Here is an 18,796-nt window from a genome sequence, read left to right on the forward strand (position 1 = left end):
AAATTTTGTCAGTTGCATATCAAATTTTTTTATCTATTTCGTTTTTGATTACATGATGTCAATGGATCAAACATCTAGATTCACGTCTAATATATTGTTCGAAATCCAATGCTCAAAAGGATGTAAAGATCATGTGTCACAAAAAAAGTTTGATAAAGATTATTCGCCAGTGAGAAAAAATTATTAGTACCTGCGTTTTTCGGAAGCGGTCCTTCCAAAAAGATCGGCTAAGTGTCGCCGAAAGGAGACAGTGCCTTACTATTTATATATGTGTTCCACCCTTGTCTACGGGAGCGTTAAACGTCTCTTCTTTCATACTACAAAAATATTTTTTTTCTTTTTACGTGGAGGAAATCTTCATAGACACCCTTGCACAGGTGGGCAGAAGGTAGTGCCGGATTCTTACCGGCTAAAACCTCCACGGGCGGGACGACAGTAGACCAGTGTTGTGCGAGTTGATCGTCGGGCCGCTGTGTGCTTAACACGAAGCACGTTCAATCAAGTACTCCCAGAAAGTACATCCCGCAGCACACGCAAGGGTGGGGCTTGGCCGCTTGCCAAGCGTTGTATTCTTCTAATAAATGTTGTATATTTTTTTTAATAAGAAACTTTCTCAGTCCTCTGCTAATAATTTGTGCTCCTCTGTATGCCGAGCTGATTGGAAAGTATTTGATTCTTAATGTGGCAATTTCTCATAGCCCTCTCAAAATACAAGTAGTAAGTAAAGGTAAATAATTCCCTTAATTAAATCATTATTTGGATTAAATCATTATTATTAAATCTATTGCGAAGCTCTTAATAATATATTTTTGCTGCTATTATATTTCTTGTAGTAAGAGAAGGCCGTTCTAAAAGAATTCCTGTCTCTTCTAATGCACTTATTTTCAAGATGCCTAGCCTTGCGTTTTCCATCGCATTGGCAGAGATTTTATAACGTATGGGATTAGCATAAGTTATAAATAGGTCTAATTAATAATTTGTAACAGAAGATTTTAAGCTCAAGATTTAAGTCCGATGCAAACGATCGAATTTGCAACAAACGACCGCAACGGCAATGGGTTGAAAGAACAAGAAAATACATATGTATGCATCCTTCTTTTTTGAAACAGAAGAACTTTATTTATTTCTTTGCTTTTCCAACGGCACTGGAACGATGTCTTACGATAAAATATCGCTCATCTGCATCGACCCTTAAGATACACGAATAAAAAGGGTTTTTATTAGCCAACATAGCCCTACATTTCCGTTAGCGGAATTTTCACATGTTTATTACAAGTTGTATGTGTATTAATACAAGCGACGGGTGTGTATATCGCAACTGGTACCACTATGCGATTGGCCCAGACAGACGATATAAATGTCGTCCATTTGATTCGGGTTTAAGAGTGCTTCAAACGCAGCTGCGTACGACCGTCGTCGTTGACCGACGGTTCGGTTGAAGAAATCCGACGTTAAATTGGGTGAGTGGCGCCGGGCGACTTCTCCAACCATCTAGAACTTAGAATTTTTTTTTATTATTTAATTTGTACTTTACAATTTGTCCAGCTGAACATTTGGTAAATTTTTCTAACCTAATTGCTAAATAACATGTGGATAGCTACTCCCAGCGGGATACCATCTTCGAGTTTGACTATTATGTTTCTTTAGTGAGGTCAGTGGGCCGTTTTCTTCTTAGTCTTCTTTCTATCAGAGTTTTGATCGCTTCGGCAGCCACCTGGTTTGGACGTGTTGCCGTTCTTTCCTTGCATTTTTTTGCGTATCTACCGATTTCTTCTTCGACCATTGGTATTTTTAAGTCTGCGTATATTCTTGTTTCTGACATACCATGGGACGTTGACTATTGTTCTCAGTATCTTCGATTGTAGCGACTCTAGTTTATTTATGTGGCTCGTTGCTGCTGTCCCCAATAGCGGTATTCCGTACGTCTAAATTGGTTTTATTATCGTTTTATAGATTTTAAGCTTATTTCCTATGCCGAGTTTAGAGTTTCGACTAGTTAGCCAATACATCTGTCTTTTATTTCTCAAATCGCCACTCGTCGACGACAACGCGAAAGTAAAATCATCCTTGTATTCGTATTCCGGTTTCCAAATTTTTGTTCTGGTTTGTTCTAGAGGTGTAGATATGTGTTTCAAATAACATTTTACTATATGCTATTATACCTAAAATAAAAAAAATTCACTTATTTGGAGATTATTTCTGGAATCTTTCAAGACAAATCACTATTTCTTTGGAAGAATGTAGGACAAACGTAGAATTTGATACTTTGACAAATTGAAGTGGCAACAAATATTCGAAGTTTAAGAAGTGGTGCACTATTTTTATACAGGTTAGTTGTTATAAGTTACCGAATTTTCCCGCACAGATAACAGCTTTATTCTCTCTTCCTCTTCTCCGCCTCTTTTCAATATGTACTCCAATTTATCTATCCTCTTTCTTCTTTGCTTCCTTTTTTTTAATTATATTAAAAATAATTAGCATTGATCTGTCAAATTTAGGTTGAGCTAGTTTAGTTTATATAAAAATACAGCCGTCTAGATACTCGGATGAAGTGTAAGGAAACTAAATGTAATTAAAGCTTTTTATGAATATCTCGTAAATAGAAATCGAGTTGCGGTTACATTTATAGGTCAAAAATTGTTCAAAATGTTGGCGTTGACAATATATTTCAAGCTTATTGAAATCGGTAAGGTGTCCGCTGTTCTATTTATATAATTGTCCAGGCTATCTCGACCATAACCTCGTACTTATGTATTGGGTTGGCTATTAAGTGATTGCGGATTTTGTTATTGGGTGTTGATGTCAAAATCCGCAATCGCTTAGTTGCCAATCCAATACGTCCCGAAGTGGACCAATCGCATATTACTGTTAGGTTGTCCGAGAAGTTTCTTTCGTTTTACAAGGAAATAATGGACGCACAATGTTTTTTGTTTTATATTAGTTTATTGAATTATGCACGAACATAATAATAGAAATGTAACGAAATGGATCATACCTAATTCAATAAAATAATATAAAACAGAAATTGTTGTTTACCTTACGAAACGAAAGAAACTTCTTCGACGACCTAATACAGTTGTACTGATGCGACTTTCATGATACTATCGATTGTTATATTAAGTTTCATCTTTGCGAAAATAAGTGAAACCTGATGTTATTTTTTCGAATTTTTTAAAGGCTTATTATGACCTTCTCTATCAAAAAACCATAGCCATACTTTTTATTCCTTCTTAAACACTGATAATTCTCCCTAAATAACTTTAAAATTTGCATGTGAAAATAAATGAATAAAAATCAAATGACCAATGTCACTGACTCTCTAATTATAGGTAGTTTCATAAAAGGTGGACGAAAGCACAACTCGCTCAACCTTTTTTTCTTACAGTAGTAAATGAGAAAGTCTGAAACTAGCGGTTGATGCGTTAACCGAGTGTTCTTTCGTGAATCGACCGACTACGTTCTCACAATCGTTTAATTACAAGAGACTTCTCCTGTCTGTACTCCATGTCACATCGCGTTCAGCTTTACGCTCGAGGAGAAAGCATTTGTTGCTTGGATGTTGCAAGCCACACTTATTTCTTCCCTGTAATTCCTTCGTAATTACATAACGAAATTGCACAAGTGAAACGTTTGTGGTATTTTCATAATGTTGTGCTTTTCGATGCCACTAAGGCAATTTGTTTCTTTTAAACTTCTTTCTTTCTTTTATAACAGGCAGTATATGTTTTTTAAGAAATGAACTAAACCTAACTCAAAGATATATATATGTCGGAGATGAAAGGACATCGGGGCCTTGCTTTTGGAATTTTTGGGAAGATCCCCAATACTTTAGTCTAAACTTTGTATCATAGCTGTGCTTAAATAATAAAACTTAGAAGTAGTTGTTTATGATTTAATCGGATTATGTTTGCTCGAGATTTGTAACAGTGGATTTGGACTCGAGGTGACACAACTGGTCGCTAAACGTAGCCACGGTCACGGGAGGGCTTTTTTACCTAACAAAGGTATGCAGTAGTTGTATAGCTCTCCCTAAAAATATAGTTGACCCGAGGGGTACAGAGAGGTACAGAGAAGAGTATGTAAGTGCAGTTTCACTTGGACTGAGTTAGTTAGTTGAGTTCTGCTTGTACTGTGGACGAGGTAGTTGAGTTACACTTGAATTGTGGACAAGTAAGTTGTGTTCGACTTAGACTTTGGAAGAAAGCGCATTCTGTTACCCCGTTGACCGCGGATTCGTTGTTGGACCTAGGATCATTGTCATTAGCTTCTCGAGTGTCTGATTACCGCGGTTACTTGTCAAATTCTGCAATAGTCGTATTTGCACTAGTCAGTGTCTTCTCTATTGCATAGCGACAATGTTTAGTCCAAATGAGGATTCGTTTCACGCCTCTAACTCTAACCATATTGCGAACCCGACATATATATTAGAGAATTTATCATTTTGAATGATAAAACGACGCTAGTCTTGTTAAAAGGGCTGTGCAAACCCTAAACTAAATATATATATAGGTTATTGGGCACTAGATATCATAACGCTGATTAAATTGTTTTAAATCATGGCTTCGTTCAGCAGCAAATTTAGAAGCAAAGCAGTTTGCAAAGTAGCATTGGGCGATCTAATTACAGTGGTCTAAGAGAGCAATTCGATCGTCTTGTAAAGAACAAGCTGAACAGCCCGTACAGAAACGTGTTCTACGTATTTTAACGTGTAGACAGAGTCACGTTTTATAATTCACGCGCGTAATCAAAGCTTGAGATCATTTCATGTTACATCGTCAGCAGATACATTGTAGAGCACGTGTTTCTACTATTGGAAAACACGCTTTTTTTGCAGACTTGCCATTTTTTGTTGGAATAAAAGATGATAACATTTTGGTATAAGTACATGTTAAAAACACGATATAATTTTTCTCTGGGTCTCTTATTACACATTTTTCTTCCTTATCGCACTGTTATTACATTGACACGCCAAATAATATGTCATTGGTCATCGCATTCGTATAACTTGCACGTAACTGAAGAACACATACGGAGGTTGTTTTGGTTAATTTTTTATTTTTAAATTATGTAGTGGCTACGTTCGAAAAAATTAAAGCGATAAATCTATGGAAGTGTACAAGCAATCAAGGATATATTTAATATTATAATAATTGACATTTTTTAAGTGTTCAATAGGTGCAAAAATGCGCATGTGATCTCATAATCAAATACGATTTATCATTAGAATTTACCATTTTTAGAAAACAAAATTCATGTATTGCAAAAAGATGACATAAATGATAATCGATTCCAATGTAAATTAAAAAACAGTGTTTGCAACATCTTTAATATGCATAGCTACATATACTATGTATAACTAATTAGACTTAAATCAATCTAATGAAAATAAGTATATGTAATTGTGCTCCTGACCTAATAAATGTATTTCGTAATTTTACAAAAAATATATTGCAAAAACAAATAAAAAGTTTGAGATAACGATGAATTTGACGAATGTAATAGTATTAGTGTAAAAAATAAAGTTGTATAAATGTTTAGAGTTTTATACAGATTTTGTAGAAATAATATATAAGTAAATTACTCATTGTTTATTTCTATTTTTTTGCGTTATGTTATGTAAAATTGAAAAGTTTGCGGTAATAGTGACACAATTGTTATTAAATAACAGGCAACAGTTTTAAAAAATAATATCTTTTGAATAAGACTTCGGATCAACGAAAATGAGTTACACAACTTTTTCAGGTTGAAATACTTCTTGTGGTAAAGGCTATACCAAATTACATACTCTTTCGTGATCCTTATCACGTACGATATCAACCGTAAGATAATTTATATAATAATAATTTAATGTAAATTAAATTATTTTAATATCATACTTTAGATCTTAAGAAAATATCCATTAACATAACACTGATATTGAACGTATTAAAAATATTAAATCCACGATAAACGTTCCTTCCAAATTTAAATGAATTAAAAATTTTATGTGCTTGACTAGATTGACCGCGTAGTATGGAAGTATGTGTGTGCGTGGCGCCTCGAAAACAAAGGAATGTAAGTTGTTCAATCAACAGTTTGATATGGAAGAAGAAGGTGAGACGCGTGCAAGTGTGTATCGATGAATATCTTTGAAATCGTTTATCAAATAAATATATAACTATCGTAATATAAATTCTAAGTGTAAATTTAGTGTTCCTATACCATTATTTCGGCAATTAAGATTCAAAATTTTCAACAATAAAAGGGCTAAAGAAATTATAGTAGACTGTCGTAAAGAGCAATGGGAACCTTACAAAAATATTGATATTGTGGCAGGGCCCCAGACGTAACAACATAGAACAATTATTTAACAACGCGAAGAAACAATATGAGATAATTGATAATAGTAAAAATAAGTGCATCGAGTGAAATTGATGATTGTACACCGTAACTTATCTCTTGTAGGTAACATTTCAACATTATGTGTATCGCGTAATAAAAGACTCATCGTGGCGCCACGGCGAAAGGTTGGAAAATTGGCGTGGCATTCAACGTGTTAAGAAAGGTGTACGTGACCATCTTGAGTCGACAGTTGTAAAACACGTATGCGTTGTAGTAATACCAAAAACTCTGGTATAAAAAGGAAGTGTTGGTGAAGAGAAGGGTCAATGCTCAGTAGTATTCAATACTCGTAGTTAGAGTTATGACTGAGTTGTGACTAGTGGCAGTTGCGAGTAAGCTGCGAGTAGTTGCGGGTCAATCGTTGCTCATAAGTTATGGGCTGTTAGTTGTAAGTCGTAAGTTGAGTTGTGAACTATCAATTTAGTTGTCCTTAGTTGTATCGCATTACTTACTACATTAAGTTCTATTTAAGTAGTTATAGTTCTCTATTTCAATCGTAATAAATAAATCTATATAATAAACAAAAACCACTATAATTCTGATTTCTATAGTAATAATTGAATTATTATCTATTTTGATCTAAAATGGCTTGCCTTTTATACATAAAGTAAAATTTACTTATAGTATTTAACACGTTGACCGTGTCACGTAAAATAACAAAATAAAAAAGGAATTTGAGGTGAAAAATAAAAAAAGAAAACTTTATTTTTTTTTTCTAACATCAATACACTTTACAATCTACTTCCGAACTCTAAGCGTGACTTTCTAAGACTGACTCTTATGATTTTACTTTCGATCGGATCCGATTACTTTCTTTTGTCATCCCTCAACATCCCCACCGTCCATGCATTTGCTAGGCGTCCGCGATCGTTGCCACGTGCTCTTTCTTCTAGAACCTTCGGTGGAAGGACCGTTGGGATGTTGATGGTTCATTAGGCACTTCAGCGATATACATTGTCGCCGAGTGCCGCCACATTTTTATCTCTATCGTCAGTCCGTCGGATTTGAAGTATGCCGGTCGTGACAACCGCCACGACAGCCGTATTCGGGTGTCAGCAAAGTTTCTGGTCAAGCCACGTAACCCATATTAGGGTGTCGCTTATTTGACTACTTGCGAAGGATCGTCGTAGGTATTTGAAAAGATAATAATAAATTCTTAATTAATAATTAATCGTAATAATAGTTGAATCGTTATAAAATAAAAATACGAAAATGGTTTATTAAAAAAATTATTTAGAATGTGAAACTTTAAAGCATTGTATACATAGCTGAGGTTGGTCGGGACAATTTGGACAATAAGTTGTTGTTTTCTTCAAATTCTTTTGTGCCTTTGCTCGATCCATTCGACGTCTTTTATTCGTATAACATAATTTGCATGCGCGTCTAATGCTTCTTCCGGAATTATTTTTCCGAGCGGCGATATTATGCCGACTCCGTCGAAGACAAGGATTTTTTGTATTTTCAGACAACCACAATAATTTTGCAACTAATAATTGTCTAAATATTCTAATATTTATATTTTTTCTTGTTGCAATTTTGTAAACCGTCAAAACGTTTACAACAGAAATTCGCAGAAAGAATCGAATGCCAAGTTTTCTGTACCATTTGATTCCTTCTCTAATTGTGGTGGCATAAGAAAGCATTTGGTCGGAATAATCTATATTACACTTTCCTTCGTTATATTCGACAACAGCTAGTGGTTTTAACGTTGCGAACAAACGAAACGAAAGATCATTCTTGAGACCACCGCTTGAGCGATTCGCAGTACTAAAATATCGATGGGAGCACCTAGCAGAGAACGCTTGGTACTGCTGTACGCGTGGCCTGACGGAGATTTCTTTGAAAACGCGCGTGGCAGTCAACGTGTTAAAGAAGCAAGAGTAACGTTAACATTAAAATTAGGACATTTGAAGCAACAAGAAATTTGTTCAAATTTTCAATCTGTCGATCAAACATATTTGTTTACAGTCTTTATTCGTAGCTATTTTGTTGATATGAGACCGTTTCACGAAAACTATTCGTGCAACTTTCTAAAGATCCAATGGGACGAAGAATAAACACGTGACATAATATACAATGTCTTGAACTTTTAAGGTTACGTAAAAATGATCGTAAAAATAAACTGCAAGCTTTTCGCCTGTACGAAGTTAGCATCTAATTTTTTAAATCTCGTATCGTTCCAAACAAATAATGATTTATCTCAGAAGATTTCAGAAATAATTCCAAAAAAGTGAATGTCTTCATACTGAATATTTTGATTTTATATAGAATAGTATTACGGTAAAAGGTTCTTCTTTGGAACACATACACTACATCGCTAACATCACTAGAACAACCCAGAACAAAAATTTGAAAATTGGAACACGGGCCGACAAACGACATCGATGCAAGAGCAAAATCAGTCTTATATGCGCGTTCCACTTTTCATAGTTTCGCTCTGGGTTGTTCTGGTGTTGCAGGTAAAGAAGAAGTAAGAAAAAAAGATTCTTTTATTATACGGCATTATTATCAAAATGAAGAGAAATGTCCTTAATTTAAGGAATTTGTAATCTAATTAAATAAATTAGCTAAAAGGATTCTTGTTGTATGTTTTTAATTATCGTACAATGAATGAACCTATTATTTAACACTAGCACTATCACACCAGTGAAATTGACTGGTTTTACAATTTTATTTTAAAATTCCTACTACATGTTATATTTTTTTCCGCAATGATGTAATGACTTTCGCAACGATAACTGAAAGAATAATATAATGAATTTTATTTTGTTTTTTATGTATTCAAACTAAAAATAATTTTCTATCAAGGTTATTTATACCAATACCAGTCAAAATGATTGGTACTTGTCAGAGTGTAAAAGAGTGCTGCAATCTGTTTATCGAACTGAAGTGGTATGGTGATAGGTGCGTAAGGAACTACTCTTGGTGTTTTTAACGAACAATAGTTTATTTAGAACTAATCAACAATCAGAGTTAACAATTAACAATTAACAATTACGCTTAACAGACAACTGGTAACAACTAACAAATAACGATAGACACCGAGAGATCATTCGACGCGTTGCTATGCAAATAGTACCGAGGAGTTACACATTTAATGGCGTAAGACAGACTGCCTGTGCTTTTGTTTCGGATTGCGCAGATTCTTCCCTTCGTAGCCCATCGATATCCCCCACTAGCGTGCATTCATTAGATGTGCCGCCAGTGCAGGCACGTGTATGCTCTTCCGAGAATTCGGCGAAAAAAGTGTGAAGATATCGATGGTACATTGGGCACGTCGGTGTTGCGCTTTGGTGGCGTCGCGCTTTGCATCCGGAGCCGTTGAAAAGTTCCGTGGCCCGTGCCGCCACAGAACCCCAATTAACCAGTTTCCTCGTTTTCTACAACTTGCCACGCGTTTTTCAAATTTTTACCGCGCATCATTCGATATGACGATATCAGTTCGATTCGATCAGACCAGATTCGATATGACGACTGCAGTGAAAAGGACTGGTTCTACAATTTTATAAATGTGTCGACTCTCGTTTAGAAATTATGGTCCCAGATGGATCAATAATACCAAAAATCTACTACATAACATGGAATTGCTTCTGTAAGAAAGTAATAAATCGATAAGTATAAAAATATTCTATTATTACGTATTTTTTAAAGACCAACTATCGGTAGTTCCAGTGTTAATCAGCGAACGAACGTATCTTTAACGAATGTTAAAGATACAAACAACGCCAAATATAAAGGTTTTATATTTCTAAATAAAATTCTAATATTTATTTATTCCTATGAATTATCCAATGCTCAGTATTGCTATCATTAAACTAATTCTACTTCGATGCTATCAAGTCTACTTCGCTATTACATTAATTAAATGTTCCGAAATAGTTATACAATTATAGTAACAAAAACTTATATGCATTATTTTACGTATCAGGTATTTTGGGAAGGCAGATTTTTAGATAAGATAAATTCAGTGTTATGTAGTTAGTACGCCATTTTTTAATTCTCGAAATTTTTGTTGTCGTTCCAAGTTGTTCTACATTTGTCCTAGATTGTTCCAAACAAATAATGATTTATCACGAAAAAAGTGATTTTGTATTAGGCCCATTTTTTTGAAAATCGAGCGTTTAAAGGTTGTTTTAGATTGTTTTAGTTGTTGGAAACATTGTTCCCAGTTATAATTCCAATATTACGTTTAGTTTTGGAATTAATCGATGAAATTTGTCGAGTGCATGCAATTGAACGCACGCATATCTAGATACGTTGCCAGTTTCAAACAACCGTAAGTTTTTGCCTCATCAGCTCAATTTTCAGTCGTATTACTGTCCAAATTTACAAAGCTACATTGTATCATTTGCTGATATATATTCTTGTTATACTATTTAGAGAAATTGTTCGAGCCTTGAATAATAATACATTATCGAAATGAATAATACGAATCATACGTTGTTGTTTTGTCAACAATAATGGTGTTCTTGTTAATATTATTAATAAATAAATGGTAAAGATTGAGATATACATCGTATTATTTTTCAATATGTAAATATAAAACTTATTTAAGTAATTACATACAAATGGGCACACCTCACCGATTTTCATGATTTTGAGATGTGTTGTCAAGGTCATCATTCTGGACAACTTTTTTTTTTATACATGTTATCGCTACTTGGCTTTAGTTTCCAAGATATTTGCAAAAAGCTTTAATATAATTTATGTTGCGATTACACTTCGTTTTGGAGTAGACGCATTTTTATGTAGTACAGCCTAAACTTAATAAATAAATAAAAAAGGGAAATTAATTAGTCAAACAAAATATGTTATACTTTACATAAAGTATAAGGTTCAAACCCAATTACCTTGGAAAATGATGCTTCAAACGAAAAAATATTATCTTATATTGTCTATTCTTCTTTCCATGTCAGTGCAAGTACAAATTGCATTAGCTGCACACAGATCTTGATTTTTATCATCGTACTCTCTCCTGCAAAATATTCAGTGAAACTTACAAAATCTTTACAATCAACATCATCTAATTACATCCGTTTACACGATAATTACACGATATTCTGTGCAATAAATTTATACTAGGTATCCTTCAGAAATTTACCACAATTTTCTTCAGATCTACATATTTAGATACCATTTTTTAGAAATTCAACATGATTTTCTTCAGATCTGCATTATGATTAAATTTTATTATCCAGCGCTCTAAAATCTTCCGTAAACGCGCCAAAACGATCAGTAAATATTATAAACACAACTTACAACCATTATTACCTAATTTCTGTAATCTCACGAATATTCATTTATGGATATAAATGCATATTTACCAGCAGTTACTATCAACATTACCTTTTGCGAAACAATTGGGAAAGTACCCTCAATTAGAAACTAACAGACGTATCCTTGGGACAATTTTCGATTTTCTTGTCTTTTTAACTCCATCCATTTCCGTAGTAATCACAGTGGTTTCCGATTTTTCTTCCACCCTAAGTGCCACCCTCTTGCTTCCTTACATTGGCCGTGACTAACGCGATTCCAGGTGCGTTGCAAAGGGCTTCAGGTATTTCCACACAGCACATTCTTGGATTCTCTCTAAAGAAGAAAAGAAAACGAACTTTAAGACCAAATTTCTTTTACTGCGCTTCTTACGATTAATTGAAATGTTCTGCCTAGCATTTTTTCATTTTTTAAAGTATCTTCAAGTCAGGAACTATGCCATTTGTAACCCAAATTTACAAAGTTATAGTATAAACGTTAGCATCTTACAATTATTTTAAATTGTCTTGATCAGAAATAATCAATATAATTACTCAAACTTCTTTAGTTACAACTTCCGTCACATAGTGATTACCAATAACTAAAAATTACATTACACTAATGGTTATGGATAACCAAAAACAATGTTTATCGTTAATAATAGTTATCGGTAATCGTAGAGATCATAGAACATTTGTAATAATTATTCCTAATCAGAACACTCACAAATTATTGATTTTTTAATCACTTAATTTTTTCAAAAATCTTTTATAATTTAGTAGGTTTTTTTATTGCCAAGGACAGTTAACTTTTTTTTTTAAATAACTTCTCTAAATTTTGCGAATAATTGTTATTTTTGCCCACTATTTGAAGTATACAAAGTTCTTCATATTTTTACCTTTTAAACAAAGTTAGAAAATCTTATGCAGCTTATAGGGATCTAGAAACAGCATGATTTATTTACTCTAATTGTTTTTTAGATGTCTTTACCAATTTATAATGTTCTATTACAAAGTGTCGTAAATTAAGTGGTCCTACCTTTAAAAATCGATAGGACATTTTATTGCAATACCACGTACATATGTTGAAACCACTAATTTCTTAACAAATTTTTCTAGCTTTCACTTCTATTCTTTGTTTTCTCCTTACTATGTTTGCGTTACGTGTAAGTTGTACGTATATTTAAAAATATTAATTAAATATATCTTCCGAATTTTGGATCTTAATAGCCGAAATAATGGTATAGGAACACTAAATTTGCAGTTAGAATTTATATTATCAAATATCAATCAACGCGTCTCAGCACTTTCTTCCATACCAGATTGTTAACTCAACAGTTTACATTTCTTTGTTTTCGAGACGCCGCGCGCACACAATCTTCCACACACTGATATTCACATACATGCATCGCTACTACGCAGCTAACCTAATCTAGCACATAAAATTATATATATCTCAATAATATGATTTCAAGTCGTTTCTTGATAAAAATGCCCTATTTCGCTCCTTTTATAAAATTAAAACGTTCTATCTGAAGCATTTAATTAATTAATACATTATTATCTATTTATTTATTATTTATTTTTCATTATCTATTCCTATTATCTCTGTATTATCTACGTGCACGCTTAGTTATAATGGTAGGTATAGGCTGCCACGAAAAGCTGACTAAATTAAATCGAATAAAGAAAAGCAAGAATCACAGGAAGAAAATGTAAAACCTCAGTTTTTTCAGTCTCCAAGTGCCAGATAGAATACTAAGTAACGATAGAAAAGACGGTATAAGCATCAGATGGTAGCGTCTGATGTATGGCTCAGACCCATTTGCATATACTGAAACAATGAAGAAACACGCTTCTGTTTTCCAATAAGGCTCATTCCACATCAAGTCGATCATTTTTTGACTTACAAGTTAAACATTTTTTCAGTGAAGTATCATATAATTTACGTGAATTGCTCATTTTCATGAAAATGGAATTCAGAAACTATTTTTGTAATCGAGTTGCTCCTTTGCAGTTTTAATGTCTGTGGTTTAACATATTTAAATGAAATTTTGTTCGCATTAAAAAATCAGTATTTTGTGACGTTGGAAATGATAAACACACGTCTGTCTTACAATTTTGAAAATTTTACTTCAAACTGATTTTCAAAAATTTTCAAATATTGAGTTCGCCTTAAACGTGTGTAAGTACATGTCTGATAATCGTCTGTTTCAATAGCAAACCGCAGACGCAAGTATATTGCAATCAAAATCTTTTGTTTCTTTTCAAACGAATGAAACTCTATTAGAATATATTGCGAGTAAATGTGTTTTGTGTTTTTGTGCAGCGTGCAAAGTTTAAAAGGATATATTAATCCCTTCTTGTTATTTATACAATTGATATACAAAATAACACGTTTGAATATTGATTAAAAATTCATTTTTGATTGAAACTAATCTCACCTAACGCTTGGAATGCCCCTTTATATTTAACTCACTTTACTGGTCTTTTTTTGTCGTGAGGTGCTTTGCAATCCGAGCACGCTTTTCCTGGAAACAGTGCTAGACAAGGCCCTATTGTCTAAAGATGGAATTTCCTTAGCCGTACTGCCGCGCCTTACGCGGTTGCGTCTGAAATCCCCAGTCTGAGTCTTATATCCGAATTGTATGGGTAACATTCATCACTTGTCTGCGCCACTCACATAGCAACACCAACTGATATACGCGTGCGACGCTTGTATTGATACACATAGCACAGACGACTATGCTTTTTCACAAACGAGTTTTAAGTGTTGCGTCGGGTGTTTAGATACTACGTGACTTTGTAACGATTTCCATAAACAACTGTATAACGTGTACCTTTTTTAACGTGTATTCACAAAACAGCTTTAATATAATAATAACTATATAATAATATAATATAATAATAATAATAACATAAACGTGTGATATTGACTGAAATGCCGCAGATCAATAAAATATTAGTTATAATGAATCCAATCCAATGGCTTTAAAATTCGAGTACTCGCAGAGTATAATTTCTTATATTTGATTACAATATTTGCATTGATTATTTTATGCTTTCTTAGGGCATACGACAATTACGTTGATGAAATAAAATAAATAAATGAGATAAAAAAACATGAAATAATATAAAAGGAAATAAAGTAATATGTGATAATATAAATAAAATAAAACAAAATAATTAATTAACCAATTTACAAATAGAAACTTTCGAAAAAATTCAAAGAAATATGTTTACTGAATTTGATCCAGAATGTCGGTAGGCGCCACTTTCTAACCATCAGTATGTATTCAAGTTTTGCCTATGATTATATTTCGCAGGTTTGGAATTTGATAATTAATAGTGCAAATTTTGTCAGTTGCATATCAAATTTTTTTATCTATTTGGTTTTTGATTACATGATGTCAATGGATCAAACATCTAGATTCGTGTCTAATATATTGTTCGAAATCCAATGCTCAAAAGGATGTAAAGATCATTTGTCACAAAAAAAGTTTGATAAAGATTATTCGCCAGTGAGAAAAAGTTAGCACTTGCGTTTTTCGGAAGCGGTCCTTCCAAAAAGATCTGCCAAGTGCCGCCGAAAGGCGACAGTGCCTTACCATTTATATATGTGTTCTACCCTTATTTAATAGAGTGTTAAACGTCTCTCCTCTCATACTACAAAAAAAATTTTTTTTTTTTACGTGGAGGAAATCTCATAGACACCTTACCACCCTTGGCACAGGTGGGCAGAAGGTAGTGCCGGATTCTTACCGGCTAAAACCTCCACGGGCGGGACGACAGTAGACCAGTGTTGTGCGAGTTGATCGTCGGGCCCCTGTGTGCTTAACACGAAGCACGTTTAATCAAGTGTACTCCCAGAAAGTACATCCCACAGCACACGCAGGGGTGGGGCTTGGCCGCTTGCCTGTTGTATTCTTCTAATAAATGTTGTATGTTTCTTGTAATAAGAAACTTTCTCAGTCCTCTGCTAATAATTTGTGCTTCTCTGTTTGCCGAGCTGATTGGAAAGTATTTGATTCTTAATGTGTCAATTTCTCATAGCCCTTTCAAAATACAAGTAGTAAGTAAAGGTAAATAATTCCCTTAATTAAATCATTATTTGGATTAAATCATTATTATTAAATCTATTATGAAGATCTTAATAATATATTTTTGCTGCTATTATAATTCTTGTAGTAAGAGATGGCCGTTCTAAAAGAATTCCTGCTTCTTTCTATGCACTTATTTTCAAGATGCCTAGCCTTGCGTTTTCCATCGCACTGGCAGAGATTTTATAACGTATGGGATTAGCATAAGTTATAAATAGGTCTAATTAATAATTTGTAACAGAAGATTCAGATTTAACCTCAGATTGAACTTCAAGATTTAGATTTAGATTATTAGAAAAATATATAATAATTTAATCCTTTTTTGGTTTTCTGTTATGGTCAAGAATTACAAGGTGGATAAGTTTTCTTTTTACTTTGAAAAAAATTTGTTTGTATTCGTTAAATATATATAAAATCATACCTCAAAATTCAACAAATTCTTTTCTTTCTTTCCCTTCTAAAAAAAAAAAAATCACAAAAAGACGCTGTTTTAGAACATTCTAATTCAGGATACTCCCTTAATCGTTTTATTTACTTGTCATATCGTATCCCGGTGCTTTTTGGGGGTTAAAATGGTAATGGTCATTTCTTTGACCTCTGAGATTGTAAATGGTTTTATAGGAAAAAATATCTAGAAAAGTGATTTACAAAAATTTCATGTATTATCACAAATGTGATTTATAGGTATACAAATATTTCTGCTGCATTGGTAGAAGAAAGTGTTTTTTTTATTATTATTTAATTTGTACTTTGCAATTTGTCCAGCTGGGCATTTGTTCAATTTTTCTAGCTTTATTGCTAAATAATATGTGGATGGTTACGCCCATCGGAGTACCATCTTCCAGTTTGTCTATTTTATTTCTTTAGTGAGGTCACTGAGGTGTTTTCTCTTTAGTCTTCTTTTTATGAGCTCTTTCCTTGTATTTCTTTGCGTACCTGCCGATAATTTCAGTAATGATGGCACGATGAACCGAATATTATCGTGCATTTGTATCAGAAACGTTTTTTAGAAATAGTGAATCAGTTATTAGAACAAAATAATTATTTATTTATTTAATTTTATTTATTATTACTTAGTCCGTGCCTTTTGGCTTTGGACGAGCTTTCGGTTTTACATCTCGTTTACCTATTACGCTTTTACATTCTATCAATCTTATGGCGTTATCACCTCATTGCCTCCTCCCTTATATCTATCTAATCTCTCTTTTCTTATATATCTACCTCCCCTCTTATCCATTCTATTATATTGCACTCCATTATATAATCTGTCTCTAAAACTATGGCAATTTTTGCGCTTTTTGTCCCCGTCTTGTATCGCCCTTCTCTTCTCCATTATTGTTTTCAATTCTATTAGTCCTCCTCCAGCCTCGTTTAGTATTTTTTCCGTGTCCTTTGGTCCTCCCGTTATTTCGCATTCTTCTATTCCGTGCCTCAGGTCTTCTTCTTTCCTTTTACGTAGCCTGCATCTCTTTTCTCCCTCTTGGTTCCAGTATTCCCTTGCTTTGGTCTCGTTTCCACATCTGAATCCTGCTAATATTTTTCTGTCCTTCCACTTCATCCTCCCTTCTAAGTATTTTGGTAACTCTTCTGTGGCGATTTTTCTATATTGTCGAACAAAGTAATTATTTCGCATATATTTTTAAATTCCGCGCCACGACACTGTTCATTGCCGTAACTCCATCAAGTTACAGGTTCGGAATTTTTGGCACAGTGCTTCTGCATTAAACACGAAGCTATTCGCTGTTGCTCGTGCAATACGAATTGCAGAGGACATTGAAATTGCGAGAATAGCAATGCAACGGGATCAACGCTGTTCAACCAGAAGACACGCAAACGCTTTATTTTCAAGTCGAAGTCTTGGTAGAATTTTGCACAAGGACCCTAACTTTCATCCATACAATATAGTTGTCGTCCAACAGCTAAATTTTTCTCAAGAGTTACTTGAAATTTTGACTGTAAATAGTGCGCTGAACTTTCTGCTTATGTCAGACCAGACTCATTTTGTATTATCTGGTTGTGTCAATAAATAAAATTTTCCTGAAAATCTTCGCGAAGTTCAGGTTTTCACACCCAGGACATTACCGTACGATATGGAGCAGCATTGTTTGGTATCGTTGCCTCTTCTTTGAGGACAGGCTATGCCGTTACGGTGACATAAAACCGCTATGTGAAAATTCTGTGTAATTCTTTGGAATCACAATTGCATCGACTTGAACACTGTATGGTCCCATTAGGGTACTAGGTCGGCCGAAAAGTTCCTTTCGTTTTATAAGGAAATAATGGATGCACAGCATTTTCCGTTTTGTATTATTTTATCGAATTACGTATGATCCATTTTATTCCAGCAAAATAAAGATCACAACGTTCGACAGATTAGGTTTCATGCTTATATAAAGATGCGTTGTTGTAAAAGACGTGTCTGGAAAAGAAAGACACTTTTCGGACAACCTAATACAACTTTGCACATCACAATGGCAGTGTGTTGAATGTTTGCGAATGGAATGTTTTCTGGGCATTCGGTTTCATCGTACGACGATATTTCTTATTTCTCTTGATCGGCAAATTTGATTTATTGCGATTAGTGATAGTTGCCTCTAAAACCAAAAAACAAAGAGTGTGTTCCTCCATTTGTCAATATTTAGGAATTGAAAGAAAAGATAAAATTGCAGCATTCCATAACGAAATGATCCAAAAGGTAATAGGAAATCTTTGGAATCAACTAGAATAATATTCGAGAGAATCTTTTTCAAAAAATAAATTGGCATCTTTGTACTAACATAAAAGCTTAATAAGAAATTGAAATCTTAAAATTCTATTTCATTTGAAAAATCGTTCAAATTCCTGTGCCCTGCCATGTATAATCTGTGAAGTAAATATGTTCCCAACTTGCAATTTAAATTACCTAAAAAATAAAAACTCTAAACTATCAAATAAACAGTTTTGTTTATTTTGTTATATTTGTTTCAAACGACTAAGTTTAAGACGTTTAAAAAACTAACGAAATAAATAGAAAATATGTTATATATAAATTATTAGAAAGAGATTATATCATAATAATTTTCA

The 18,796-nt window shown here is 33.6% G+C and overlaps 2 non-coding genes across 2 annotated transcripts; both read right to left on the bottom strand.

Annotated features, from left to right (window-relative positions):
* Window positions 1-216: 216 nt before the first annotated feature.
* LOC117238873 lies at window positions 217-323 on the bottom strand. The gene has a single exon (XR_004494286.1). It is a non-coding gene; the product is annotated as a U6atac minor spliceosomal RNA (small nuclear RNA).
* Window positions 324-15,198: 14,875 nt separating this feature from the next.
* On the bottom strand, window positions 15,199-15,305 carry LOC117238874. Its single transcript, XR_004494287.1, has one exon. It is a non-coding gene; the product is annotated as a U6atac minor spliceosomal RNA (small nuclear RNA).
* Between the last annotated feature and the right edge of the window lie 3,491 nt (window positions 15,306-18,796).

This window comes from Bombus vosnesenskii, unplaced genomic scaffold (assembly GCF_011952255.1).
Source record: "Bombus vosnesenskii isolate JDL3184/JDL3185 unplaced genomic scaffold, Bvos_JDL3184-5_v1.1 scf7180000013666, whole genome shotgun sequence".
Taxonomy (NCBI): domain Eukaryota; kingdom Metazoa; phylum Arthropoda; class Insecta; order Hymenoptera; family Apidae; genus Bombus; species Bombus vosnesenskii.